Source organism: Canis aureus, chromosome 10 (assembly GCF_053574225.1).
Source record: "Canis aureus isolate CA01 chromosome 10, VMU_Caureus_v.1.0, whole genome shotgun sequence".
Classification (NCBI taxonomy): Eukaryota; Metazoa; Chordata; class Mammalia; order Carnivora; family Canidae; genus Canis; species Canis aureus.
Genome location: NC_135620.1, coordinates 32,536,320 through 32,551,208, shown reverse-complemented (window position 1 = coordinate 32,551,208; position 14,889 = coordinate 32,536,320). Strand labels below are relative to the sequence as shown.

At 34.3% G+C, this 14,889-nt stretch overlaps 1 protein-coding gene across 35 annotated transcripts in view; it reads left to right on the top strand.

Annotated features, from left to right (window-relative positions):
- The window catches only part of PTPRD (protein tyrosine phosphatase receptor type D), a 2,191,141-nt gene that overhangs the window by 264,314 nt on the left and 1,911,938 nt on the right, over positions 1–14,889 (top strand). For 34 of the 35 annotated variants that reach the window (XM_077911956.1, XM_077911938.1, XM_077911955.1 and 31 more), the window contains exon 2: positions 5,434–5,488. The exons of the other annotated variant lie outside the window; for it this stretch is intronic. The gene's annotated coding sequence lies outside the window, so the exon portion shown is untranslated. The remainder of the gene's footprint in view (positions 1–5,433; positions 5,489–14,889) is intronic. 35 annotated transcript variants of the gene reach the window in all.

Sequence of the window (14,889 nt, the reverse complement as noted above, 5' to 3'; positions counted from 1 at the left end):
ATACATTTCCTTGTCTTTTCCAGTTTCTAGAGGCTGCTCTATTCCAGAAGTTCATTCCTGTATCCAAAGCCTGCAATGACAATGGCCAGTGGAGTCTTTGTCAGACCATATCACTCAGATTCTTACTCTCCTGCCTCTCTTTTTCACTTACAAGAACTCTTATGATAACACTGGGCTCACCTGAATAATCCAGGACTATCTCTACCATCTCAAAATCAGCTGATTAGCAATTTAATTCCACCTAAAAACTTAATTATAATCCCCTTTGCCATGTAACATAATATATTCATACTTTCTGGGAATTACAATGTGGACATTTTGGGGGGAAGTTTTTCTGCCTACCATGAATGACTCTTTTTTGTTTGTTTTTTTATCATTTCTAAATGATTATTTTAAAATTAAGCCTAAATTCAATAGATATTGCCAAATGAAAACATCTTATTTAAACAAAAAAAAAATTAGTAGACATTTTTTAGAGCAGTTTTAGGTTTATAGCAAAACTGAGTGGAGAGTACACAGATACATCCCCTACCACAACACATTTATACTTGTTCATGTATTCAAAAAATCATATATTAATCTTCCAATTAATGACTCATTCTGATGACACTAAAAGTATTTAGGGACATGGAAACAAGTGGATTGGTGATTTTAGATGATTTATCATTAGAAGCTTAGATTTCTTTTGAAGGTTTTATTTATTTTATTTCAGAGAGAGACAGAGAGAATGTGTGCTGGGATGGGGGGGGGGGGGGGTGCAGAGGGAGAGGGATGGCATCTCAAGCGGATTCTGTGCTGTGCATGGAGCCCAACATGGAGCTGGATCTCACAACCCTAAAATCATGACCTGAGCTGAAGCCAAGAGTCAGAAGCTTAACCCACTGAGCCACCCAGGTGCCCCAAAAGCTCAAATCTTAATATTGCCTCATAAAAATTGAAAAACACATGCCTAAAAGAAAAGCAAAAGGTGCTCATGAAAAGCAGCATTGGTTTGGACTAGCCCCGGTGAAAGGCAGTGGAGTGTGAAAATAGGCAGGAACAAGCAAGAGAAGCAGAAATCACAGGGGTGAGAATAGTGTGGATGTAGCTCTTGAGAATAAAAATTGTCAGAGACCTGTAGGGTGGGTATGTGTACTAGTGAGGGGTGAGAAAATTATCTTTTCCCCATAGCCTAGGGTTTGGCCACCTGGCAATATTTAAACATTTGCTTTATCTTAATGACATCACACTTGTGCAGCACATAAAATTATAACCCTTATAAGATTTCAAACAAATTGATAATCAAATCAGACAGATGGACAGACTCAAGATCAGTCAGAGTTGAGCAGTTGCTGTAAGGCCTATGCAGGAACACACATTCTGTGGATTTATGGGTACCTCTAATTTTCAGATCCACATCTTTTCTACCATTGACTTCAGTGACTGTAACCCAAGCACAGGAAAGCAAGATGCTCCTGCCTTCCCCCTTACCAGTCAGTCTACAGATGGGGGAAAGGTGCTCTCAGATCATTTCTCCAACTCTATTATTATGACACCGAACTTAGGATGGAAAAGGATAATGAGTTTGTTTTAAACCTATCTACTCAGATGTATTTTATGTACTCTACTCCGAATCTGGAATTCTAATATCACTTGCACCTTTGAATAATACCAAAGCTTATAAAAGTATAGCATATGTAGTCTATGCCATATTAAATTACTCTAACATACATGTTTATATTTTTCCAGTCTTCATTTTGTTTCCAGGTATTTCATACTCTGATTTGCTATTCTTAAACATTCTGAATCAGGCAATTGATTGATTTGTTAATGCATTTAAGACACAAATTTAGTCCTCACAATGAGCCAGGTATTGTGTTAAATCCTGGGGAGAATAAGGCCAATAGATATACTTTGCATTCAAGAAGCACAAATTCTTGTTTTGGGTGACATTAACTAGGAGCTATGGACTGAATTTTGTTTCTAATTTTTCTTTTCATAATTTTGTTCATGGACTTCTACTCCTTTTTCAATAGAAACATTTATTCCAGCATTTTGATCTTAGGATACTATTTTGTTCTTTAAAATGCGATCACTGATTCTAATGTTTAATATTGTGGTTTTTGTATGATTAGTTAAATTTGATATAGTTTTACGTTGTCATACATAAAAGCAATTTAAAGATTACTCAAAATTAGCAAAATATATTTTCGTGTGTAAATTGATGTCAGAAATATATTGTGATGGCTTATAATTGATAATAACTGAGATTAGTTTCCTTATGCAAAAAATAATTATTGAGCACTTATGAGTCAGGAACTCTGGAAGGTAATTAAAATTCATCAGTGTACAAATAGATTAGTCTTTTTCCTTTAGCCTTCACAAAGCTCCCTTTCAAAGAGAAGCTGGGAAAGGAAAATAAGGCTCAGAAACAGAAAATTAAATAACAGAAGTATAATAAGTGTTATGCGAGATTTACTAGGGTTAACACTAGCAACCTAAAATGAGTATCTATATGAATATGGACAACCAAGAAGACATAGCATCAGGGATATTTTCATGTGTTTCTGACTTTCGTTTGCTTTTTTATTTTTTAATGTGGTATTTACAAAAGGTGTGGGGTAAAGCTATTTAAATGGAAAAGATGATTAATTTTAAAACAGTCATACCATCTATATCTTTGTGCCTTTTGAGGAATTGCACTTTTGTCATTTTTTCATTCAGAAAAATATTTAATTTCTAGCAGGAAATGCAGTAGTAGGTAAATGCATAATAGAGGAAAACACACGGTATACCTTAGTGCAATTTACATTACAACACAAAGGATTGTTTAAATTACCTTGTTTTAGTCTATGAATGTCCAGTATTCACTAGATAATTATACAAACATATGTTGGAATTTGTCATATGAAATACTGTACTGAACGGAAAAATTAAGAATGAACAAAATTGTACTTTAGATAAGCATGTGCTTTTATTTGGAGACAAAAATTTGTTTCTTTTTTATGTATTATTCAAATATTTTGTCTTAAAATACCTATCCTGTGGTTTTCTAGCGTATAAATTAATGCTTATATGTGTTTATCTATTGCTTCAAAGATTCACTAATAATCTTCCTTCTTACTACGTTAATGCCTTTCTCATTTCTTAATGCATGCATATTTTTATTTTAAATGTATAGAAATAGGACGAAAAAAAAGGCCAGTGGCAATACTGAAGTTTTGAGATGTTTGAGTGTTCATTTGCAAACATTGTAAATTTCTTGTATATACTACTTGATTTAAAATGATGGCTATATTCTTGAATAAAAGTAAACAAGTAAAGAGGCCTTGTCACCTGTAAGTGACAGAAAACAACTTCAAGGGCACACTCATGATGTGAACAGAAGTCAATATGATCTGATGGTCTCCCAATGAAATGCATGTGAAGTCCATACTAATTAGCTTGTAAATCAGACTAATACTTGAGTTTATTTGGGCCAGAAAGACTACCTACTGTCAAGCAATCAAGTACTACCCCTTTAATTGCAATTTATTTCAACAACCACAATTTATTGATCCTAGCATACACTTATGCCACAGCAGTATCATTATTTGACTTTATTTTAACAGCTTCAAAAGGTTAGAAAGTTAGAAACCACTGTGAAAGAAACCATTAAAATGTTGAGTTGCTATTGCTTTATACTCTATGCCAAGCAGTGTTTACTATATATGTGGAATTATATAAAAGGAGAAATAAAAAGGACCTTATATTCATTGGCACTTAATATGAACTATTGCTTTCTTATACTGAATATTACTTAATAATCACAAAACACACAGACAAAAACAAGGAGGATCAATATGGTAGTTTGCATTTTACAGATAAGCTGCAGCTTAGAGACCTTAAGTACATTTCTCAAAACTGTAATGTTAAAATGTTAAAACCTCTATCTGACTCCAAGGCACATGTTTAATTGTTTGCATGATTTCTTACATGATTTTTGTACACTGAGTATTCTATAATACTGTGGTCAACTTCAAACACCCTAAGTGATACTGTAAGTGCAAAGACAGCTTATCCACGTGAGTTTTATATCCAGTATGATCTTTAAAACATAAAACATCAATATCTGATCACTCATTCATTAGCCGTATTATGTTGTATAAGCCAAGGCATTTTATTTATTTGTTTGTTTGTTTGTTTATGCATTAGAGTTGTGAAATTTCACTTTGGAATTTTCACCTAATTATATAATGTACTGAGTAGGTTTGTTAAAATAACTTTTGTAGCTTCAAAGAATATTTAGGAAACATTCAGTAGATATAGAGTGGTTTAAAGTTTGGTATTTCTTCCCCCCCACCCTAAAATTAAAAAGGCCATCTGACTTAATTTTGACAAATAAAAATTATGTATATCTAAGGTATACAGCGTGATTATTTGATATTGTGTACCATGTGAAATATTCATCACAATCAAATCGGTTAACATATCCATCACCTCATATAGTTAGCATTTGTGTATGTGTATTTGGTGAGAATACTTAAGATCTACCCTTTCAGCTAATTTCAAGTTTATAATACAGTATCGTTAACTATAGTTACATTGTTGTATATTGGATCTACAAAAGTTATTTATATTGTATAACTAAAACTGCATATCCCTGGACCAGAATCTTCCATAGCCTACTCCCTGATAACCACCATCCTATCTTTGTCTCTATGAATCTAACATTTTTGATTCCATATACAATTAAGAACAACATGCAGTATTTGCCTTTCTGCATCTAGCTTATTTCACTGAGATAATGTCATCAGGTTCTTCCATGTTGTCACAAATGGCAAGATTTCCTCCTTTTTAAGGCCCACTAATATTCCTCTGTGTGTGTATGTGTGTGTGCATGTGCATATGCACACATATGAGTATGTAATCACAATTTCTTTATCCATTCATCAGTAAACAGACATATGGGAATGTAAATTGGCACAGCCATTAGAGAAAACAGTATGGGAGTTCCTCAAAAAATGGAACCATAAACATTATGATCCAGCAATTTTACTTCTGGATATATATCCAGAGGATTTGAAATCGATATCTTGAAGAGATATCTGCATTATTCACAAGCAAATATATGGATACAACCTAAATGTTCCTCAATGGGAGAATGGATAAAGTGTGTAATTTTTTACACACACATTCTCAGTAGGCCTGAGTGACTGACTAGCTATCAAAAAGCTTCATGCACCTTCTGTAAATCCTTGACTAGATTTAAGCCAGTGTTAGTCTAGCCTACAGGAGGGGACAAAAAAGTGTAAGTCCTAAATTTCTTCTTTGTATCTTCCAGAGTAGCTATGCTTTCAATGTGTCCATTTTCGTCACTTCTATAAAACTTTATTCACAGAATAAACAAATAAATTGTAAAATGTTAATGAAATTAGAAATCCTGGATCTAGTCCAATGTCCTCACTTTTGCAGGTGAAGAAATGGAGAATCAAAGAAGTAAAGGACCAGTCTCAAAGTCACACTACTAGTAAGTAATGCCTGTAGAACTAGAATCAGATATCAGACTGTTTGACCTGCACCCTAGTAGTTGCAGAATGATTTCTCATTTTAGACACAATCTTGAAAACTCTGTGTAAAGCTGTTTCTATTGTTTTTTAGACCACCTTGGTCAGTGGCATTAATTGAGTGCCACCTGTGTCAACTCACTAAACACTTCAGAGGATACTTAGAAAGTGCAGTACAGGATGTTCTTTTTACAAAGAGACAATGTAGCTCATGAGATGGTACAGCAAAAAAAAAAAAACAAAAAAAAACTGGAATTCATCCTAAGGATTTCCATGTTCAAGATGCTTAATATGAATCGTTCCATTTAATCTTCAAAATATAATAGAGATGGTTTTATTCTTATTTTGGAAATGAGGTTTTAAGGTGGTTGATAGTTTGCCCAAGTACATAAAGCTATTTAATGTCACAGCTAATTTCAAATCTAAGTCTCTCTGACTTTAAAGATGCCCACTTTTGTACTACAGAATTCTGTATTTAAACAGAAAACAAATAAAGGCTTTGATCAACACAAATAGTACATAATTCCAAGCAAATATAATATAACCAGTTGTAATAATATGCTGCATAGTTCAAGGTGCTAGCAGAAAATTAAATAGTGAAAGATCAGCTTGGTTGACCCTGTAAAAAAATTGACATGTTCTTGCTACAGACTCACACCTGACAATTCTTTCAAAGCTTGTTGCTATTAAAGGCATTATATATAATGATATCTGTATGAGCGGAAAAATATTGGCAACACATATATAATGCACTATAGGTAGAGTTTGAGGACTTCTCAAGCTACAGTGTAATGAGCGTTTCAAAGAGGGAAGGTTTACTTTAGCTGTTGGGATATGAAAGAATTGCCAACCAAAATACATGACATTTTGAGCTGTATGGGATATACATATGAGGAGTTGGATAAAATCATTTTCTTTCAAGAAGAGTATATGAGAAGCATGGAAGTGGAAATAAGTAGAGACATTTGGCAATAGGGTATAGGCTAACTCATAGAAAATGACAAAGAAAAGTGAGACATTATTTCAAAATGCTGGGCTGAGATGCATTGGTAGAAGTCTTTGAAGCCTGGTTTAAAAGAATATATTTTACCATATAAGAAATAAGTAGTCATTAAATGTGTTGGACTTTTGTTATTATTTTTGTTTGTATAATCAGAGCTGTATCTTGGGAAAAAAATGTGATAGCTTTATGATGCATGGGCTACATGGGTGAAAATCAGAAGTGAGGAGACCAAATAGCAGGTGTGAAAATATGAGAGCAAACATATCTACTTAATGTTTATCTGTTAAGATAATTAGACATCTCCCCTCCCCAGTAGCTATAATCACTCAGATTTCTATAGTAACTTTGAAGGGGAAGTATTATTGACCTGATGTACCGTATCTTAAGGCAATTTTCCCTCAAGCAAACAAATAAAATTCCATAGATCCAATATCCATTTTTCTCCCAATTGCCCCTTTTCTTGATATTTGTTAAACAAATAAATAGGTCCTTTTCAATCTACATATCTACTTGAAAATTCCTGTTGTGAAAGGGAGAAGACAGATGTCATGATAAATTTTTTTATTATTAATAAATAATTATTATTATTATTGAATCCTATCTCTTCCTAGAGGGATCTTTCTCAGTGAAAACTTTCCTTGTGTTTTGAGGATCCCTGTTTACTTAAAATTTGCACTTCAGATGAAGGAAGGCAGGAGTAAGGGATACTCTTTTTATCTCCTGAGGTAGCATAAACAAACTCAAAGTAGTTTTGTTATCCTAAAGAATTTTACTGGGATAACAAAAGAGCACAATAATGAAAAAACCTTCATGCAAACTTTAAATCATTTAGCTTCTGAAAGGTCAACTGCAAGGTTTTAACACCCAAACAGGGAGGAAAGAGCCCTAAAGCTCTCTGCCCTTGTACTAGATAAACAGCACAACTCTTGCTCTTAATGAAGATTCCACTTTAAACCCACAGAACTCCCCTAATTTTAGAACTGTTCTTATTCCAGGAATCCTATGCATCCATTAATGAAGCTGAACAATACCATCCCAAATAGCCTGTTTCTTCTTAACTATGATCTCTTAAGTAATGGAGGTTGCACTCTGAATAATTTGTTTTCTTCTTGCTCAGTTGATTTCACACCCATGAAAATTTTTTCAGATATTTTTTTCTTTCTTACATTACATTTTGACCCTGGGTCCTCTTTAAGAATGTGCTTCTTTGAATTTATATTAATTGGCCTTATAAGCAATATATCTGCTAAATGTATCCCCTTCATATTGAATCTCTGTTCTGCTTTCTTAGAGAGAAAAAGTATTTTTTTTATCCTTTCCAAACACTGGCTATCCCTCTCAAAGGCAATACCATTGCCATTAAAGATATTTTTGCTAAATTGATACATATTAACATGAACATTTCTGAGCTTCTAAGGAAACAGCACTTTCATGTAGGGGCTATTCAAGTTTATATATATATATATATATATATATATATATATATATTTTCTTTTCAAAAGCTTTAATACTCAAGATGGGAACAACAGCTGGAGCATTCTAGTGGCAGGATAATCATTTCGTTTCTAGAAAAGGTTCATTGCTGAGGTACCAAAACAGATTATCATGCTGAAGAGTTCTCTCTTCCTTTTGCTGTGTTCTTCCCTGAATAAGCTGTCGAACAAGGCAGAAACTACAAATAAAGCTTATTTCTACTGCATTCATGAAGCTTTTCTCAGTGTCAGTGTTCTGAGATTCGACCAAAGAATGAGTGCCACCTGAAGGCTTTCCTTCATCCACAATATCCAAAGGTTCTCTCTTGTCTAGGTTCTTAAGCATGAAGATGCTAACAAAAGCATTTCTCGATGGGGAAAGCAAACAGATAGCTAGCTATTCATTATGGATTTTCCAGTGTTCCTAACTTCTAACTGAAAGATTTCAACATATATAGATAGATAGATAGATAGATAGATAGATAGATAGATAGATACATAGATACATAGATACATAGATAGATACATAGATAGATAGATATAGATATAGATAGATATAGATAGATATAGATATAGATATAGATAGATATAGATAGATATAAAAATAAAACAAATAGATATAGATATAGATATAGATGATATAGATATAGATATATCTTGACATTTTGTTTGGCCAGGTATTTGTAATAAAAAGGTGAGTGAGAGTTTTGGGTGAGAAATGGAAGTGGCACTCCAACTTTACCAGTAGATAGAGTGAAAGTCAAAATAGGCCAGCCTGTGAGGGTTTGATACGAGCACTGAATCTCCACAGCACTGTGTATGACACACAGAAAACTATTTGTTAAGTGAATACATATATTACTGGCTTGCAACTGGCAGCCTCTTATCTGTTTTGTTGTTGTTGTTGTTGTTTTTTGTTTTTTGTCTATTGGTGAAAGTAGTCTAGCAGATCAGTTAAAGATGACATTCGTATGGGTAGAAATCTAGCCCTAGAATTCAGGCAGCTGCCTCAAGAATCAGTTCTCTGCTTGCTTGGCTGTCATTCAATAGCCTAAAAAGAGAGTTTGTGCCGAGACTGAGCTGTAGCACCAACAAGATGGTCTCCACATTGTTTCCTGGTTTTAACTATGGTACTGCTAGCAAGACTTAGGGGCATCCATTTACAGTTTTCTTTTTATACGTTCCAAATTGGTCTTTGAGGTAAAAACAATAAAAAATAAAAATAGAATGAGCTTCATGTGATAGAGATGAAGCTTCATAACTTTTAATATCTCATGTAGATAAGTGAGGGAAAACATTTGCTTTGTTTCCCAAAAGGATACATTAATAAATTCTATAGTACTATGACATTTTTAAAGAAAAAAGGGATTGTTAAAAACGTATTTTAGCATAAAAATATCATTATGGGAGGTTCCTTGGCACAGAGATAAAGACTATAGATTCTTCAGAAACTCAATATGAGTAAAATAATGGATTCTACCATTTATTATTTGTTTGACCTTGGAGAGGTTTTCAAATATTTCTGTGCCTCATTTTCTTCCACTGTAAAAACATGCACTTCATAGAGTTATTCTAAGTATTAAGTTAAAGCATGCAAAGTTTCTGACACATAAGCATAATAAGCTTTTGTTTTGAGCATTGTTAAAGTTTGCTGACTTAGTATTATATTTTCATCTGAAATTTTTGGTTTCTTGAACTTCTCAAATTATCATGGAAAAGAAATAAATCATGAGTCCATATACGAAGTCTTGTTTTATATTTACGTTTCAAGAGCACAAATTCTGTATGTTAAAATATTATTAATTTGTTTAGTATATATTCAGTTGCACTCTGCCTCATATTTTTCTCATAAATTTCCTATTCAAATGCACAGTAAGTTGATAGATATGATTCTTTGGCACCAAGTCTAAATCCATTTGGAATGTGACATTAAGAAAAGTAAGCATGCTGCGTTGGTAATATATCCATATCTATAAATGTATTAATCTGTATGTGAATTGCTATTTCTAACCCTCACTTTTTAAAGATCTTTGCATTAAATTTTATTTGGAATTTGTAATGAAATGCATGCACATATAATGTGATATTGAGGGGGAAATTCTTTTTATAAATTAACATTTATTAAATTGACTTAATTTTAATATTATACTTCACCTCCACACACGTTTAATAAATCAAATATGGACCACTAAGTTTTGAAATTATAAAATTGAAAAGATATTTTGTTGAAAGAAATTATATATTCTAGAAAATTTCACTCTATGCCTATTATTTTGCCAATGTTGCACTTCGAAGCCAATTCTCCTAGTCTGCTTTATCAAATGGTTCCCTAACGGTTCTTGAATATGGATCCTCTCTACTCAAAACCTCCCAAGAAGTTCGTTATTTTTTCATTGCACATCTGGAAACATCTCATCTCCATGTATATACAGGATAGCCTTCAATTCTATCTCCAGATTCCAAAGCACTAATTGTCCTTTCCAGTCTCATTTTAATATCATGCCCTTGATTGCATCCTTGGGCTGCATCTCTCCTCCCATGATGCCTTAGTGTCTTTTTTCTGATATTGCTCTTATCAAGAACCTCCTTTTAGTTATCTGCCAAACCGGTTTTGGCCACTAATGGAAATAAAGCTTTCTTTTATTGTTTGTTTAAAACTTGTTTTATTGTTTCTTTTATTGCTTTCTCACTTGTTCATGATTTTGTTTAATCTTCGATCATCTAGGTTGTCAGAATTTAATTTTCTTAACTATTGGTGCACCAATTCCCACCGAGCCCAGTTCTTCATGTTATGTTCTTACCTGTGACTGAATTCTGGCCAGAGGAACATAGGCCAAGCTATGTGTTCCACTTTCTGGCCCACACAAACTTCTAATGCCTGATTCTTCATGATTTTTCCCCTCCTATTTTGACTTTCAGAGTCATATAAAATCAGTGGTCTTCCAAAACACTTTTGCTCTGTTTCCTTTTTCCTGACCAACTTACTAATCTCTTTCCATCCATACTCTGGGATTCATTCTTGGCTTTCACCTAGTTTGGCTTAATGTTGGCTAGAATTCTACTATATCCAGTAAATATCACCAACACTCATTTTAGTTACAGACACAAACAGAAAGTGGGTAATGTCCCACTAGCATTATGCTGAGGGCTGAATTTGTTTATATTTCCATGGGATTTTTATATATACTTTTGGAGAAAGTTAGTTTGCTAGGAAGAGGGACTGACAAAAATAATAAGCTCAATAGTTTTAAGTGACACTTTGAACCAAACTGAGGAACGTAAAGTGAGGCTATGGGAAAGCACAAGAACATTGAAACAGAAGTATTTCTGTCAGTGGCTTAAAGAAGTTCCACATTCCTGGAAGAAAGAGAAGTAATAGTAGATAAGTCCTGTAAAAAAAGAAGTTTTCTCCACAGGATGAGGGAAGGATACCTTTTAAAATTTGGTATATTGGCCTTTTATAATCTCTGTTCATAGTCTTTGTAAACTAAAGTGATGAACAGCTTTCAGACTTTCTCCAATCTTTAGTTTACACCTACTTTTATGTACAATAAATACTTAGCTTTAGCACCTTGCCATTTGGTATTTGCCAAATACCAAAACATGGTATTTTTGTGTGTATATTAACCATGTTTTCTTACCACGTAAAGTGGCCTGTTTAGAATATTTCATTCTAAACAGTATTTCATTTTATATGTTAAAGATGACAATGACGAAGACTTGGGTCAACTTTTACATGATTTCTGTAGCATCTGGTAAAAGGAGGGGAATTTTTTGTAGCAACAGAAAATATAAATGTCCTGTATTTAATGTCCTAGTTCAAATGATAAGGTAGCAAGACTCACTCAAGTGCCCAAGTGCAGGAGCTTATTACAGTGTTTTGTTTTGGTGCAAATTAATGATCAGAGACTGAGATTGCCTTAGCCAATAGTTTATTTAACACAAGGTTACCGTGGGAATTTCATAAGCCAGTAGCATACAGGATAATGTCTCTTAATAAGCCAGCAAGGAAATAAAATAGATCTAACCTAGTGATAGATTAATCACACTATTGTTCCAGGCAAGGAGAGATGAAAGGTAAAAAGTCCACATTTAGTTAAGGCATACCTTTGTCTGAGTTGGTATTCAAGAGAAGTGGCTAACCCAATTGGTAGTAGGTATCCAGCTGCCAGTGCAGGAGTAAAAGGACCCTGTTGCTAGAGCACGTTGCTAGGGAAACAGCAGGACAGGGCTGGTGATGGGTAAGAGGATCTTCTTCATGGGGCCACAGACAGCTTTCACCACAGCTTGTAAAAGAATCACCCTCAAAAAAAAAAAAAAAAATCACCCTCGCTGTGGTGGGAGCTAATTGCAGTACAGTCTTCAAAGAGCGACTGTCGATCAGCAAAGTATAGCATTGCCCACAATGAACATTCTTGAGTAGTCCTCACAAAATCTCCATGTTTATGGTTAAAATATCCTCTTGCCACAATTGCTTTTTCCTATGTTTTTATTGCTAAGCCCCTAGTGAGACCCCGCAGCAGCTGAGCTACTGAGTCCTTATTGGTGAGAACAGATAAGATGATGACACCTTGACCCAATTTACTTCATTCTTATATCAAAACAGCTTAACATGATTTTAGCAACGGACTGAGTGATTTTCATTGGTATCCTAGTGCATGCATGGAAATGGCCGCCCTTAATTAGGTAGACTAATATCCCTTCTGAAACTGTACTTTTTCTAATAGAAGTAAATATTATCTCTCTCCTCTCTCCCGACCTCTCCAGGTCCCCATACCCCTCAAAAATGAAATTAGAAAACAGCAGATTCCACTCTTGTCAGGGAAGCCAATTAAATGGCTGAGGGTGTCTGTTTCTGTGTCCTTTTCAGAAACAATTGTATCATTAAATCGCTGAAATTGTAGTGTCAGCAGGAAATAGAGCAAATAGCTGCCAAAGGGAGAAAAAATATGAACCATACAGCTACTTTGATGTCTTCCGGCCCTCCTTCCCAGTGTCTATTGCTGAACAAGCTACAAACAAAATGTGAGGGAGCAGGGGCTTATGTGTATGAGCCTGGGTGGCTTTAACCTCCTTTGCTGGGAGGCTTGCTCACTGATTTCTTCTGCTCCCACTTGACACCTTAGGCAGACTACACTAACTAATCAATGTTTCAAAACACAACTCCCACTGCCCTGGCCTCTGTTCCTCTCCAATTACTCTTCACTCATGGAACTTACTGTCTCATCTTCTTTAAAACAAACAAACAAACAAACAAACAAACAAACAAACCTTCTTTGATTCATTCAGCTATTTCCTATGGAGCTCCCACCTTGGACTAGTGAAAATATATCTGTGAATAAAATCTCTGCCTTTAAGGAGATTACTTGGGGGTAGTAAAAACAGACCATAGATTATATACATCATAAAGCTGTCAATTATACAGTTGGGTAAGGGAAAGGAGTCAGGGGATTACAGTTTTTAATCAGATAGTTAGAAGTTTGGGGGAAAATGTTTCATGCTATCCTCAGAGGCTCATGGCATCATGGTTAATAACACAGACTCTTACCAGATTGTTAGGGTTCTCCATGCATCCATCTCTGTCACTTATTAGTTGAGAGACTTAGTTTATTTTTCCAGTTCTCAGTTTCCATATCTCTAAGGATCATATTAATACCTATTGAGTCATACTGTCTATAAAGGATTTTTAACATAATATGTACATGTTACATAGTGCACGTAGCAAGTACGTAGTACAATTTGAATTCTGTCATTGTTAAGTTCTGAGAAGAGTATATACCTCATTTTAGAGATATCTGAGTATGAAAACCCAAAGATGCTTCTTTTTTCGTTGCTGATCTGAACCTCAATTATATGACCAGGAAAATTAAGATAATCCCTACCATTTAGAGTCATTGCCAGGATTATAAGAAAGTTCATATTATACATTCATAGAAGATCCTTATTAAATATCATGCTCTCTCCTCTTCTAACTCAGTTGAAATGCTTTGACATCTTATATTTTCCCAGCTAGTGAAAATCTTAAATCTCCTGGTTTCACTCATGGTGCTTATTACATACTAGCTTGTGCTATATTGGATTTCCTCCTTCTAAAACATCATAGATAATTAGGAGCACACTGTCGATTTAATTGTAGCTTTTCAAGGGGAGAAAAGAAACACTCCCACAGTAAAATGCACCTATCAATTATACAATGTGCCTTGTTTTTAAAGTGATTTAAATATGAAAAAATAAATGATGTCAGAATCAAGGAAATGTGTTACTTTCTGTTTATGTCTCATTGCTGCTACTGTGTGATTAACTACTCAGAAACTGTATAATTCTTTGTATCCTTTCCTTTGCTTAACCCATTGCCTTGCACAATGAAAGAACTCAATAAATATTTCCTAGATGATTGAATGGATGACTGCAAAATTCCCCACACAAAAAAACTGATTTATGTTTATACACATCAAATAAAAGTGGATGTTGGTTTTTTAAGTAGGGGGCATTTCTTAATTCAAAACTGCCTAAAGATAGAAAGCATATAATAAGTTTTTTTAAGCAATAAACATGAAGAGCATTTAAGATGTTTATTTCTGTTGATTTTATGATTTGTTAGGACTCGTTTCGATTGTAAATTAGAGAAACTCAATTCGGACTAACTTTAGCAATAAAGCAGGAGTGGTTTCTATAAATGTACAGAATTCTAGAAGCAGAGTTTAAGAGCTCATGAGCTGGAATGCAATGCAAGTCTGATTGTTCCACTTCTAGCACCCGTTTGTTTATCAATCCTGTCTTGATGCTAACAAACCACTCTTAGCTGAGTGGCATCAAACAGTCTATGGATCAGGAATTCAGACAAAGCACAGATGGAATGGTTTGCCTCTGCTCTGGGGTGTCAGGGTTC